General features: G+C 32.3%; 1 long non-coding RNA gene across 2 annotated transcripts; it reads left to right on the forward strand.

Annotated features, from left to right (window-relative positions):
- Positions 1–9,372: 9,372 nt before the first annotated feature.
- LOC134230355 (uncharacterized) lies at positions 9,373–11,539 on the forward strand. Of its 2 annotated transcripts, none has more exons than XR_009984339.1 (3): positions 9,373–9,387; positions 11,028–11,114; positions 11,459–11,539. It is a non-coding gene; the product is annotated as an uncharacterized LOC134230355 (long non-coding RNA). The 2 variants fall into 2 exon arrangements; XR_009984340.1 differs by having other exon boundaries at positions 9,376–9,391.
- The last annotated feature ends 2,223 nt before the right edge of the window (positions 11,540–13,762 follow it).

Raw genomic sequence — 13,762 nt, forward strand, 5'->3', positions numbered from 1 at the left:
TTAAAAAACCTTTATCTTTGTACAAGGAAAGACTGTTGGATAATTACCTTCAAGATTGTAATGCTTTTTTCGAAAATTCAACAAAATGTTTTTTGTACAAACATATTGTGTGTGACAATTTTTCAAAAATCCATGTATATTTGACAAAACCTATTTATTCTATATTGAAGAAAAATATTACAAGAATAAGGCTTTCTTCCCATAACTTAAGTATAGAAGCAGGAAGATATCAGAAAATTGATAGAAGCAAAAGATTATGTCAATTTTGTAGTATTCACTGTATAGAAGATGAACATAATTTTTTACTTGAATGTCCTAATTATGAAACTTTAAGGAAAAAATGTATCAAACCATATTATTTCAGATCACCAAATATGTACAAGCTTACTCAGCTCTCATGATGTTAGGGTTTTAATTGGTTTAGGGAAATTTATTCTCCATGCCATGAAATTAAGAAATAATGAATAATATAATCCATATGTATTCATGTATTATATACTATAATAATAGTATTTTTTCATTTAAGAATTGAGAATTGGAAACATATTGTATATCTGTTATAAGAAACAATGAATAATATAATTCATATGTATACAAGTACTATATGCTATAATAATTTTTCATGTAATAATGGAGAATTGGAAATATATAATTGTATATCTGTTACAAGAAATAACGAATAATATAATTCATGTATTACTGAGTATATCATGCTATAATAATTTTTCATATAATAATGGAGAATTCGAAATATATTGTATATTTGTTGGTGTACCAGTATGGGAGTCAGGCAGATGGACACTAGGGGTTCCACCCCCCGCAGACTCTCACCTCTCGTTCATTATGTATATTTGTTTATATAAACTGATGAGCTCTTAAAGTTATTGAATAAAGAAAGAATTATATCAGTGAGATTAAATTTGACCGTTTAATATTAGAGGCAAGGTCGGGTCAAGATCATTACCTTTTTCCTGGTTACTAAGAATAAAGATTCACTGTTTCCAATTATGTGATCCCTACTTGTAATTCAAAAGACTGAATGTTTTTTTTTCTTTTTGCATAAAGAGATACTGTCATATAGGGCCTATAAGATGATTTTACCAAATTGTCATAGATAATTCAAATGAAATTTCACAAGTTGACTAATTGCAAGTCTACGAATTAAACGTGATCATTGACATAATCATATTTATAGTGCCAGGCACGTAGCGTCGTTTTTGAAAGTGGGGGGGCCAACCATAGAAAAAATTTTTTTACTTGCCTGAAAAAGTTGACAAGCAAAAAAAAAAAAAAAACAAAAAAACAAAAAAAAAAACGAAAATTAAAAGTTTGCCCAAACTCGAAAATCCTATTTCGTGGGGGGGGGGGGGGGGGGGGAGTGGGGGGGGGGGGGGGTAGTGGCCAACTATTTCAAAGCCAACTTACTATCACTTCCCAATTTTTTCCCTACAATCCTTGATATCACTCTACTATAGTAAAAAGTGGGGGGGCTAACCATCCTTTCAATGAACATTTACTATAGTAAAGGTAATGTTGTGGAAAAAGTGGGGGAGCCAGGTCCCCCTCCCCCTGGCCCCCCAGGATGCTACGTCCCTGAGTGCAACCTGTTTTCCGGAATTATGCGGTTTTAGCATTATGATTCTATGGTCAATAATACATGAGTATATTGATGAGCGGTTCATTCTACCTATTCCCACTTTTTAAAAATCTCAATTCCACCTATCAGGTAGAAAAAGGTAAAATTTCATGTGGGAGTAGGTGGAATTTTTGTGTAAACAAATAATTAACTATATAAACATAGAGACACTATATAAACAATGATTAATGAACACATGTTGGAATATAGGATAGCTAAATTTGCTTTTTAAAATTATAAATCAGACTTTTTTCTTAATATTTGAAGGAAAAATGGAAATTTTTAAGTGAATTTCATCATGCTTCCCCCGTTTCTTGTATTTTCTAAAATTCAGCTATTTAAATTCGTTTTTTTTTTTCAAATATTAATCTATTTATTCAATGTTTTAAAATCAATACATTAAAGTGGGTATCATTTTGTAAGACTGTGTTGAAAAATCCATAAAATAAAATAAATCATTCTTTTTATCAGTCTAAGATTTATTTTTTGGTTTAAAATGTACAAATTATAGGTAAATCTAAGATGGAATGTAATTAGTATATTTACTATAAAAACATAATTACTTTATCAAAACATATATTGTTATTCGCAAGTGGGAATAGGTGGAATTGGGATTTTTTTAAAAGTAGGAATAGGCAGAAGACACCTGATCAGCATGCATGCGTTAGGCTTTTCAACTTTTTTCAACTTCCCATCTTGTTCAGGGTACACGAAAACGAATTCAATTGTGATAGAACAATTGACAAATTGTGATGGAACAATTGACAAATTATGAAATTATTATTTACAATTTACAAATTTTAAAAGGTTAAAATGTGTACATTTTATGAATTATAGTTGGAATTTTGATCCCTTTGGCTTTCCATACAATTCAGTATTTAACGGGTCATTAAATGTCCTATGGAGCATGTTTATACAATAACACGCATTGACATTAGTCTCGTTTTCCCAGACTCTTCGCTCTCGAGACTTTGCCCGAGCGAGAGTATGGTCTGATTCCTATTTATTTTTTGTACAGTAATTTCAAATCGAGGCTTACCGAGAAATCGGTATGGATTTTCATTGGCTGATACATTCTCTTCGATGCTAAGATCTATAATCTTTAAAAAGTCAGAGGCTGCGCATTTATTTTTATCTGATTTTATGATAAAATACCTCTGTCTGCTTTACAAGGAACAAAAAAAAAAAAAAAAAAAGAATGCACATATCTTTGTTTAAAAAGTAAATTCTCTTATGTATTTCATGGGAGTCGCCATCTTGTTAGCGGGTTTAGCGACCTCTACTGGTTACAAAAAAAAAAATAGGAATCAGATCAGACTCTCGCTCGGGCAAAGTCTCGAGAGCGAGAATCTGGAAAACGACTAGCATTGACATAAGAAATTGTGTGTACCTTACATGGAAATATGCCCCTCCTTCCTTTTCCAGTTGATTTCTAAAGACAATTATGGAAGAAAAGTAACATCAGGCTGTCCCCCAGTGACAATGCAAACTGATTAACAATCTTCACAACGGATTAAAAATGCGACGCCATGATCGCCGGGACTAGGAAGTGTTGATTTACACAAATTGACCCGAATAGGAACCAAAATAATCTCAAACGGTTTTAATCCAACATGGAATTCAAATATATATTATCAACGAGATAATATTACATGTATGAGATTTTGTGTGTTGTTTTTCTTTCTTTTGATTTTAAAGTAATTTAAGGCTATTTTGTTTTCGTTATTTTCAACGACTGTGAAATTTGGGTCTACTTTGGGTAAATCGACGCACCCATGATCACTTTTTATATGGATTTCCGTTTGGAAAGTTTGTTGTCAATCGCTTGAATAGATTATATTTTAACAATGGCAGAGTCTTCAACAAAATTTTTACCATTAGGGAAAAAATTTCATATATTTTTTCTTCATAATGTGACGAGGAGGGGAATGGACCAGGGATATCATAGAGGAAATAGAATCACAGAGATATATTTGTGGATGTAATTGTCAACATTTTAGTTCCTGTTTCTCTATGTTCAAAAATATGAGCGAAACGGTGGGTCAGACTGTGGTCTTTGCTTTTGTCCTCTCTGACGATTCAACGCAATCTGAAACCTTTACCTTTTACTTGGAAAATATAGTAATGCATATTTTAGCAAAAAAAACATGACAAACCAACCGCAGTGATTCCAGTTTTACTTGATGACTGTCAAGTTCCGAATTGTTTGCTTTGTTTCCAGCCTTTGTTTGTCTTTGATAAAAAGCATACGTGGTGGCCTAAATTAATAATATCCTTAGTATTGAAAATCCATCGTCAAGTAGTGGCGAATCTGATGAGGAGCTACAACTTATTCATAATGAATTATTAGTGAAATTGGCTAAAAAAGACATTAAAAAACAAAAGAAATTTCGAAATTTATGCCAAAAATCTGGAATGGGAAATTTCATTGGACAGGTAGGAAGCAAAAAGACTATTAATATTTTTCGGAAAGCTTGTGGCGTAGAAACTGTCTCACAAAGACTAATTATAGAATGGGAAACGTTTGTGAATATCATGACGAAAAGTGCAGATGCTTTGACTGAAATTGAAAGAATGAATATGAATATTGATATAGAAGAAATCGTTATCAATTTGACAAAAAAAGGAGAAAAAATGCTATTAGATTACTGTCTGGAAAGCCAAATAAAGCTGATAAATTTTCTTGAACATTCTCTGAAGTACGATTTTTACAACACAGAGTATGACAGAATGACATACAATGTGAGGTTCAGGGACATACAAATTATGATCTGCTTTTTTTGGTCAATAACATCGGACGCAGTATTTATCTCAACTTTTTTTCAAAAACGTTCCACAGATTTTGCTTCTTTGGCAAAAAGAATCGAAACATTTAAAAATTCTCCATTTCAAGATACCCAGATTCTATTATTGGCCGATGATGGATTCATTTACGCTGGAATATCAGATACAGTCACTTGCCACGCTTGTAATCAAGCTATATTTGGCCAATTTGACACGGATAAATTGGAATCAGGTGCCATTCTTATGGAACATGCCCTTTGGAATACTGATTGTCAACACCTATTAAATAATTATGACATTCCTACAGTTAACCCAACTTCTGCAAATCCATACATACCAAATGATATTTCAACCTTCAACGATAGACGTATGCATAATTGCGTTATAAAGAACGAAGAGTTGGCAACAGAACTAGCAAAATCAGGTTTTGTTGTCATGTCATTGAATTTGAAAGACTTATTGGCAGTTTGTGCGAGCTGCAATTATGAAGAATGGGTATGTAGGACATAAGTGTTCTTCAAGATTTACAGATAAACCATTTGCTATGGTCTGGAGAAGATTGTCCATTCCTTGTTCAAGAAAAAGGTGTTAGTGCTATTAGGAACTTTATGAGGGAACGGGAAATAAAAGTTCAATACAGATCATCAATTGCATTTAAACCTATTATGATGAAAAGAAAACCATGATATTCTATTTACAGATGTCTTATATAAAGATTAAGATTTCTTTTTACTACTGTGTGCTTGAGAATTTTTCTACATTTAACGAGGCCCGATCTAGTTGAAAATTACGAAAACGGAATGATAAAAAATTTTAATTCTTGGAAATATACAAGTATGTTTTATGCTTAGAAAAATTAGAATGAAATTTTGTTACCTTGCCTTTATTGTAGTGAAATGGGGGCACTGTCAAGATATGGACCATTTGTCGTGTTTTTATAAACAATTACATACTAAAACTCTTCAATAAACAAAGAAATTAAATAATTTACAAATTTAAAAAAAATACATGATGAAAATCTTTGTTTTTCACATATATCATGCAATTTTCATTCTTCTTAATATAAAATATGAAAAGAAAATTGGAGGTAGCCTTTATTGCAGTGAAAAGGGAGCATGTCAAAACACAAAATTTGGATTTTCTATCCAACTACGTATTTTATAGGTAGTAATGGGTTTACATAATACCAACAAATGATTGCAATACTGTATTAGTTTCTAAAAAATAATTTATTCTTACATTATGAAATAATTTTCTCGCCATGCTTTATTTTTCTCTTAACACGTGACGTTGTTTTACGTGGAAAAAAAGGGGGTAGAGGGAGGAGGGGGGGGGGGGGTTAAGGCGACAAAATTGCGATTTTTACTAATATCATGTAATATATAGAAAAATAAAATATTTTGGGGGTTGCATTTAAGTGATTAATTGACTTATTTTATTTTTAAAACTGAAGATAATCTATGCATTTTAAGTCCGCAATAAAAAGAGCGTGTATAAACATGTTCATAGAGAAAGACTAAAATCGTTTACTTTTCGTTGCAGTGTTTGTTTTTTTTTTAACTCACAAATTGAAAAAAAACAAGATAAAATTTATGAATCTGTACCACAAAATTGATCCCTCAAAATTAATTAGGTTTCAAAGTTGTTTATTATTTAAATATTTAAAAAAAAGATAATAGAAATGCCAGCTTTCAATGCACAGTCTATAGAGCTACTAGGTAAGCAAGATCAGCGAAACATTTTAGCGCAATTTGACGTCATTTTAATTGTGACGTTATTGTGTTCAACTGTGACGGCAGTCAAGGGTATTGTGACGTGTCTGAGTCGACGCTGCGTTAAAACGTATGCGCAGATCAAGTAGATCGGGCCTCGTTAAATAAAACATTTATCTCGCTGTTTCTTATGAAGACTTGCATTCGGTTCACTAGCTCCAAGGTGCTGTTTGTCTGTAGTACACATGAATAAAAAATATGGCTTTTTCTCATCTTAGCTAAGCTATGAACAACAGTTGTCGAATCTGTAAACGAAATATGAAAAATAGTTTTCATGCACTAAATCCATTAAAACAATACAATTTGAGAGCAAAGCAAACGGAGACCTCTAAAAACATCAGAAGTGTGGTCCGGTGGGTGCCATGTTGAGTCAGATTTCTCGGTAGACCCGTCACACCCACAGTGTTTTTAAATCAATTTTGAACATGCAATGTTTTTTATTATATACTCTTTTGCATGTCTGACCTAAGTTTTAATATTATTATCCACAATCAAATATTCGAGAAGTAATGTAAATCAGATGTGGATACTTAAAAATTACAATGAACTCTAAAAATTGAATTCAGAAAAATTTACCAAAAGATAGCAGCATAAAAACGTAAGACTTTTCAACAATATAAACAACCATGTTCTCACGATAAATTAAATTTTGATATCATTGACAGCTGTTTAATTCTTAAATGTACGAGGGTACATGTAATTCAAAACGTACGTAGACAATTCGGTTAATCAACATTTTAACGTCAAAAGCAACGTTGAGAAAGTTTCTCAAAATTACTCTGCTTTTTAATTTCATAGACAGTTTGCTAACAATTGTGCAAATAGCTTGATCTAGATTGACAGTGCTTTCAAATTCTTTACCGCGCAACTCTATTAGTTCCGCAATCCTGAAAGCACATCACGTTCAATGAGTTTCCTAACTCTTTTGACAAGATTTTTAAACTATAACCTGTTTCTTTGCAGACCATCCATCGTCCGATCCAAACTCGCTACCACTCAAAAAATTTTTTTTTCATTTTATATAAAATGGAGGCTTAGTTTTCATACATCTCCTAGTTTATACAGTTTTTTTTTTGTAAGTTTATTTAAAAAATTCCCCGCATGTAAAGTAAAATTATTCTTACTCGCTGCTCCGTGATATCCTCCAACGTCATGGTTTTTTTTTTTTTTTTTTGTGCATTTTTTAATCAAATCCATATGTATTTAGTTAAGGAATAACTGTCTTATTTTCGATTTCATGATGTGATCAATCAATTGGCTTGCGTGATTATTTGCATAAACGCCGAAGGCGTTTATGCATAAAATTATGACACATGCCAATTGATTGATCATCGTCACGAAATTGAAAAAACTGACAGTTATTCCTATATCTGTACATGCTTTGATCCCGCCGATCCACGGGCTGCGAAGCCCTGTATCTGTCTCACTGTTGTCCCACCCTGCACGTGTTTTTTTTGGAACCGCGCCATTACATTGACTGGAGAAATAAAGTACATTTACAATTTGTAATTTTATCTTGGACAAAGACATTGGAAATGTAAATATAAACTGATATGTTTTCAACGGAGCGATATATTACATTACCTGATAGCATCGTAAGTAAAACTGCAAGTTCTAAATTAAAAAAGTAAATTTTATTTCGTTCAGCTCCATTTATTAGAGGTATGGCAATTGATACTATAAAGTGAAAATTAGTAAGTAGGCACCTTTCATTTACTAGATCTTGACCTTAATTAAGTTGACAAATCCAAGACTACCTTGTGTAATGAAATTACAATGTATACAACTTACTGTAATAATTTGAATGGTATGTAACCATTTTGAAGGAATGCAAAAATCCTAAGAAATCTTTAGTTGCCTACTAAATAGTGTAATATCTTGATGAAATATGTCTAATTAGTCAAAGATGTACGTGTTGTAGATCGTGTGATCGTGTGTAGATTTTTGTGATATCTGTAATGAAATGATGTGCTTTCCTTTTCATAATTATTTGTTACTTATGTAACGTGCAACGCGGCACAGCTTGGTGCTGGTGATGTGTGTTGTATCACTGAAGCGTTACACTTTTTCGTTAACCTTTTAACTCAGGTTTTTGTTGACCAAATGAAAAATATACACAAATATAATACAATGGGTTTCTTCTTATTGGATAACCTATCTCTCTGTGGTCAACGGGTGTCTCCCGCAATGAATTTTAATGCCACTCTTTTGTACTGCTGCATCTTGGCACTTCCCCCATTTCTGTGGTATGCCACCTCTCTCTCCATCAGCCTACTGCCTTATTCAGGTATATATTAGCTAATATTGGTGACCCCTCACTGCCTATCCCCCAAAACTGTGTGCCTTATTCAGGTCTTACCAGTTCAAGAGAAAAGACAGTCTTTTAGCCTCAACAAGCCTGTCACCAGAGAGGTATTGTCTGTAACACGGCCTGTGTTACCTCTGTGCAGTCAGTCCCAGTACAAGGGCAGTTTCATACTACTTGTATGTCTAAAGAATAAATATTTTTTAGTGTTTAAGAGGCCGTGTCAGTAACCATTGAGTATTGTATATAAAGTGAGTGGAATGTGAAAAAAAATATTTTGCTTTAATATTTGGGTGCATGGAAGTATAGATGAATGTCCTTTCATAACATGAGTTATTTGGGTCACATCTTCCTGATGTTACCATAGCAACGGCGATTTTAATGCTTGAAAAGTGTGAAATTTGATTATTGATAACCCTGTTAAAATTAATTACAGAATCAAACTATGTTTTTCTTAATTTTAATATACATGGGAGATTTAATTTTTCCCATGTTTATTTGAAAGCATAACTGGGGCCTACTTTGCTTTGTTTCTACCAAATGCTGTAAAATCAACATGATTTTTATAAATATTTTACACGAAAACGCAACCAAACTCTATCATAACCATATGCAATAGAAACTACGAGCTTTGAAGTTATAAATTCAATAATAAAAAATGGTAGTTGGGTACTTTAACTGTAAAAATAGCAAATAATTTGATTTAGAATGTACTAGAAATAGTTAAAACGCGTGAACGATTATCTCCCTTTTGTGGAACTCTCCTGCTGATAAAGAACAGAAAGTTGCTGTTGCAGCAGAAATCGGAGAAGAAAAACACCATGTGTGATGTATTTTATGTTTAAAAAAGGTCTTGTGCAGTTACAGATACAGGACAGCATCAAGAGTTTGTAGGTAATGAAAGTTTATTTATAGTCCGAAATATCTGACGTTTTCCTGGCTTTCCAAATATTTCTATATTTTACGTGCAGGAAAGATGCCAGAACCGGCGCCTTTACGAAAAAGCCTAAAAGGCGGCATTCTCGGGTGTATTTTCGATACTTGCAATTAACTTGTAAATAATCACAATTTATCAATAGTACAATGCCTCTAGTATTTACCAATATAGCTTTTTATGGTTTGTTTGTAAATATATGATCCGATGAAAACATTTTCTCTGACTGTCGAGATTTGACATTTCGTGAAGTTTACAAATTAAAAAAAAATATACAAGTCCTGTATCGAAATGAAAGAGTCATTATTTTCCTTGATATTTGAACTTACTAAAAGCATTGTGTAATATAGAAACTTGTTGGCATTTAATGCACAAAATATGGGAAATTCAACTCAAATTTTTAATGGTGAAATTTCCAGTTTTCGTAATGGCGCTGGTTCTGACGTTTTCCTGGCACAGAAAATATTAAAAAAAAAACTGGAAAATGCCAGATATTTCAGACCCTTTATTATTTAGAGCATATTCATCAATCACTTTGATAAGGTCAAATTTTAGATTTCCACTCATGTATGTCTGCGTATTAGTGTTCTTTTGATAAGTAATATTTCAAACAATATTTTTTAAAATTCATAGCCATACCCACTATACCTCATTATCTCAGGTCTATCAAGATATATTTTTCATAGAGCTACAGTTCTGCAGCTAAATTAAAGACAATTTTGGTTAAAACTTGAGGTTGCTAATATTGATTGGGGACAGGGAAATTAAAACAGACTCAACTCTGGTTTCAAAATTTGCTCCTGACCCTTAAAGTGTAAGGGGATTCTATATTCTCCACCTGATTTATAAATTTTAACTACAGGAAATTTTGACTTCCCAAAAAAAGTAAGGAGTGGGTGGGGTGCTATTCCTCCTAAGCCCTTGATCAGGTTGGGCACAATTTAAATTCATAATTCTGAAAATGTGAGACTAAATATGTAATATCGCGATTACCTCGCAGTTATCTAACTTACTACCACTTTTTGCGGGGGAGTCCAAAGCTCTAAAATCACGAGATTACAGGGGCACAATGGCATTGTTTACAGTAGTGACAATCGAATGATTTGAACAATTTTATGCCGAAAGTACAATGTATTGCCAAGAATTGAATTCCAAATAGTACTATTGTCAAATAAGGAAAATTAGATTATTTTATCAGCTTTAAAATGCCATGATTTTCAATGAAAATTTAATGAGAAGAGCCCGCTTAGTTAAAAATATCGTAAAAAATGTAACATTGAAGGATTAGCTCCTCTCAAAAATTAATTAGGCTGGTTCAGCGATTGTTAAGGACGGTATTCCACTAGGATTTTTTTCTATCTGTCCTCAAAAATTCTACAATGATCGATCTTGCATTGTATTCAATAGCACATTTGTCCCAAGCCAACAGACGTTCCCTACCTCCATCGCGAAAGAGTTCCACTAAGTTAAGTAACCGCGATATCAAGTATTGGAGTATCCCCTTTGTCCAGTTTAATGTCTTAATATATCATATCCCAGTCACTATATATGCTATAGGCTCAAGTAAGTTTGTAAACAGGTCTAAAATATTTTCAGGAGAATCATGATGATGATCAGTTGCAATGTGAACTACCAAATAACCATGAAGTACAAGCAGATCCAATTAATGTGGAACAAATAAAGGTTTGTATTGAAATTTTTACATGTACTGAATTATTATGCCCAAAGAGCATGAACATATTTTTATTTGTCCTTTCTGTCTATCTGTTGTCAGCTTTAACCTTTACCATGACTTTTGAACTGTGAGATCATATTTGGTATACATAATCCACTAATTAAGTTCTTTTAGATTACACCAACATCAGTAACCTTTAGACCTTGATCTTTTTGCTAAAACTAGCTTTTCTATATTTGTTGATGCCTGGGGCATTAAATTACTTTTAGCATCAGCTTGTTTATTATAAAGAATCAGCAACTATATGCAGTAGGGTCATGTAAATTTGTAAACAGATATGAAATACTCTCAGGAGAATCATGATGATGATGAGCTGCTATGTAAACTACCAAATAACCATGAAGTACAACCAGATTCAAAGCATATGGAACAAATAGAGTTTGTACTGAATTTTTTACATGTAGTGTTTCCGTTAACGCATATTTCTGCGTATTTTACGCATAAAAATTACTTTTGACCCCCAAAAACGTCACCTAGAGGGTCATAATGACGCAGAAAAAATATGAAAACAAGTTTTAAAAATCCATTTCAATATTGATTTTTTTCATAGAAAAAGATATTTTATATGTTTAATTTATATTCTGGACAACTTTCTAGGAATTAATCATTGCTTTTAGTTTAATTTCAAAGTGGCAGTGATTGAAATCGGCATTTCCACGTAAACAATCTATGAAATATTCTTTAATTCGTACGACTTATCTTATTCTTAACAAAACCGGAAGTGTAGATAAAAATGGCGCTTCAGCATTTTCAGCAAGTTCAGTCTTACATCGGCATATTTTTATCAGCTTGGCTTTGTCTAATAGGCTAATTAAGGCTAATTATGGTAATAAAAAGGTGAGGAAAGTTCAAATCATTAATAAACAGTTTTGTAAAGCAGTCAACCACTTTCAGTTGTTATCTTTTGATTGAGGTATTCACGAAACCCTCATGAAGTAATCGGTAAAAATGTAACTGTGTACCGGTAAATAAAAGAAGTATACATGTATTATTTATATTTTACTTTCATTTTTTTTAAATTTTAAACATCAATAATATGATCTTAGAAGGCAGAGCTAATGTTAGAACTGAAAGCAAAACCAGAATTTATTTGACCCTCAAAAAATCTTTTTGACCCCCAAAAATTTATATCAAAGGGTCATAATGACCCTTGGTTTTAAAAATTAGCAGAAACACTGCTGTACTGAATTGTTTAGAACTACTTTGAGCACCAGCTTGTTCTTAAGGGGGATGTACGGCCACCTTTAGTGCAGTGAGAACAAAATGTAAACATTTCTTCAAATGGCTAAAGTACATTATATTTTGATCAAATTTTAAGTCTTTATGATAAAGATACAATAAATATGCATAACTGAATGCATGTTGTGCATATATAATCTATACTTTTGCAGAAAAATGCTTTTGATATGCTCCTTAGAACTGCGCATCTACAGAATTCAGCAGAGCCTTAAAAAATCCAAAAAAATACGCAAACTGTGCATTAATGTTCTCTCTACAACCATTTGTTGAGAAGATGCCTAAATTTTGCACTTTTAAATGATAATTTCAAGTTCAAAACAAGGTATCGTTGTCTTCAAAAAGAGTGTAAAGAACCATGAAAGTAGTTCATTGATAGCAGCACGTGGTCTATTTTTAGCACAGAATTTTGTTTTCCAGACCTCTTCTTAATATGGAGGGACATAACAATCTTTAAACGTAGAAGAGAATTAGAGTTGCAAAATGTTTCAAATAATATGAACACCTTTAAAAGAGGAAATGTGTTATAGTGTGGCTTGAAGTAATTTATTTAGTATCATTATCGAACAGTTGTTAAATAGTGTACGTATTGATACAAACTCTTTGATTCCAGGTAAGGAAAAATGAGCACCATCAAAGTTAAAAATTAAGAGTTTGTAAGTTTGCCACAGATAACTTAATATAATATCTATCAAAAGTTTAATTATCACCAATGAAACACAAAGAAATTAAACACATAAAATCGATATGAATGACCTTGTGTTAGTACCTACTAGTACGAGGGGTGATCAAAAAGTTCTCGAACTATCTCTTTATCTACAAAACCACAATTTAGATTAGAAACAAATTTGGGGCAAACACAAGTTCTATATATAGCATATGCTGAATAAAGTTTTGCTCACAATGTGAAAATGACGTCATTATGCAGGTACTTGTGACGAAAAATGGTTGTCTCAGTGGAACTCGTTCAACAAACGACTAAAATATTTATGGTATATCTTAAAAATGCCTTTGAAGTAGCGTATAAGAATTTGTTCATAGTTTATTAAGACAAATGACTTCCTAATAATTCAATCAATGATTGGATTGATCGTTTTAGTGAAGGAAGGCAGATGGTTGAATATGATACTTGTTATGTTGCCCGGTGAAAGCAAGTTTGAAAAGGGGTGTGTTTTTAATTAAGCAATATGCTACCAAAGATCTCCAATTTACACTTTGAAAAATACTTGAATATTTCAACAATAATATAACTATCAAATACCTAAGATATCGTTTACTTTTTGATCACCCCCCCCCTTACTCTGTCAAATAAACATTTACAATTTTTATTACAGCGGAGCAACATTTGAAAAGGAATAAA

This window comes from Saccostrea cucullata, unplaced genomic scaffold (assembly GCF_032062105.1).
Source record: "Saccostrea cucullata isolate Sc308-1 unplaced genomic scaffold, CSIRO_AGI_Scuc_v1 ctg4763, whole genome shotgun sequence".
NCBI classification, from domain to species: Eukaryota; Metazoa; Mollusca; class Bivalvia; order Ostreida; family Ostreidae; genus Saccostrea; species Saccostrea cuccullata.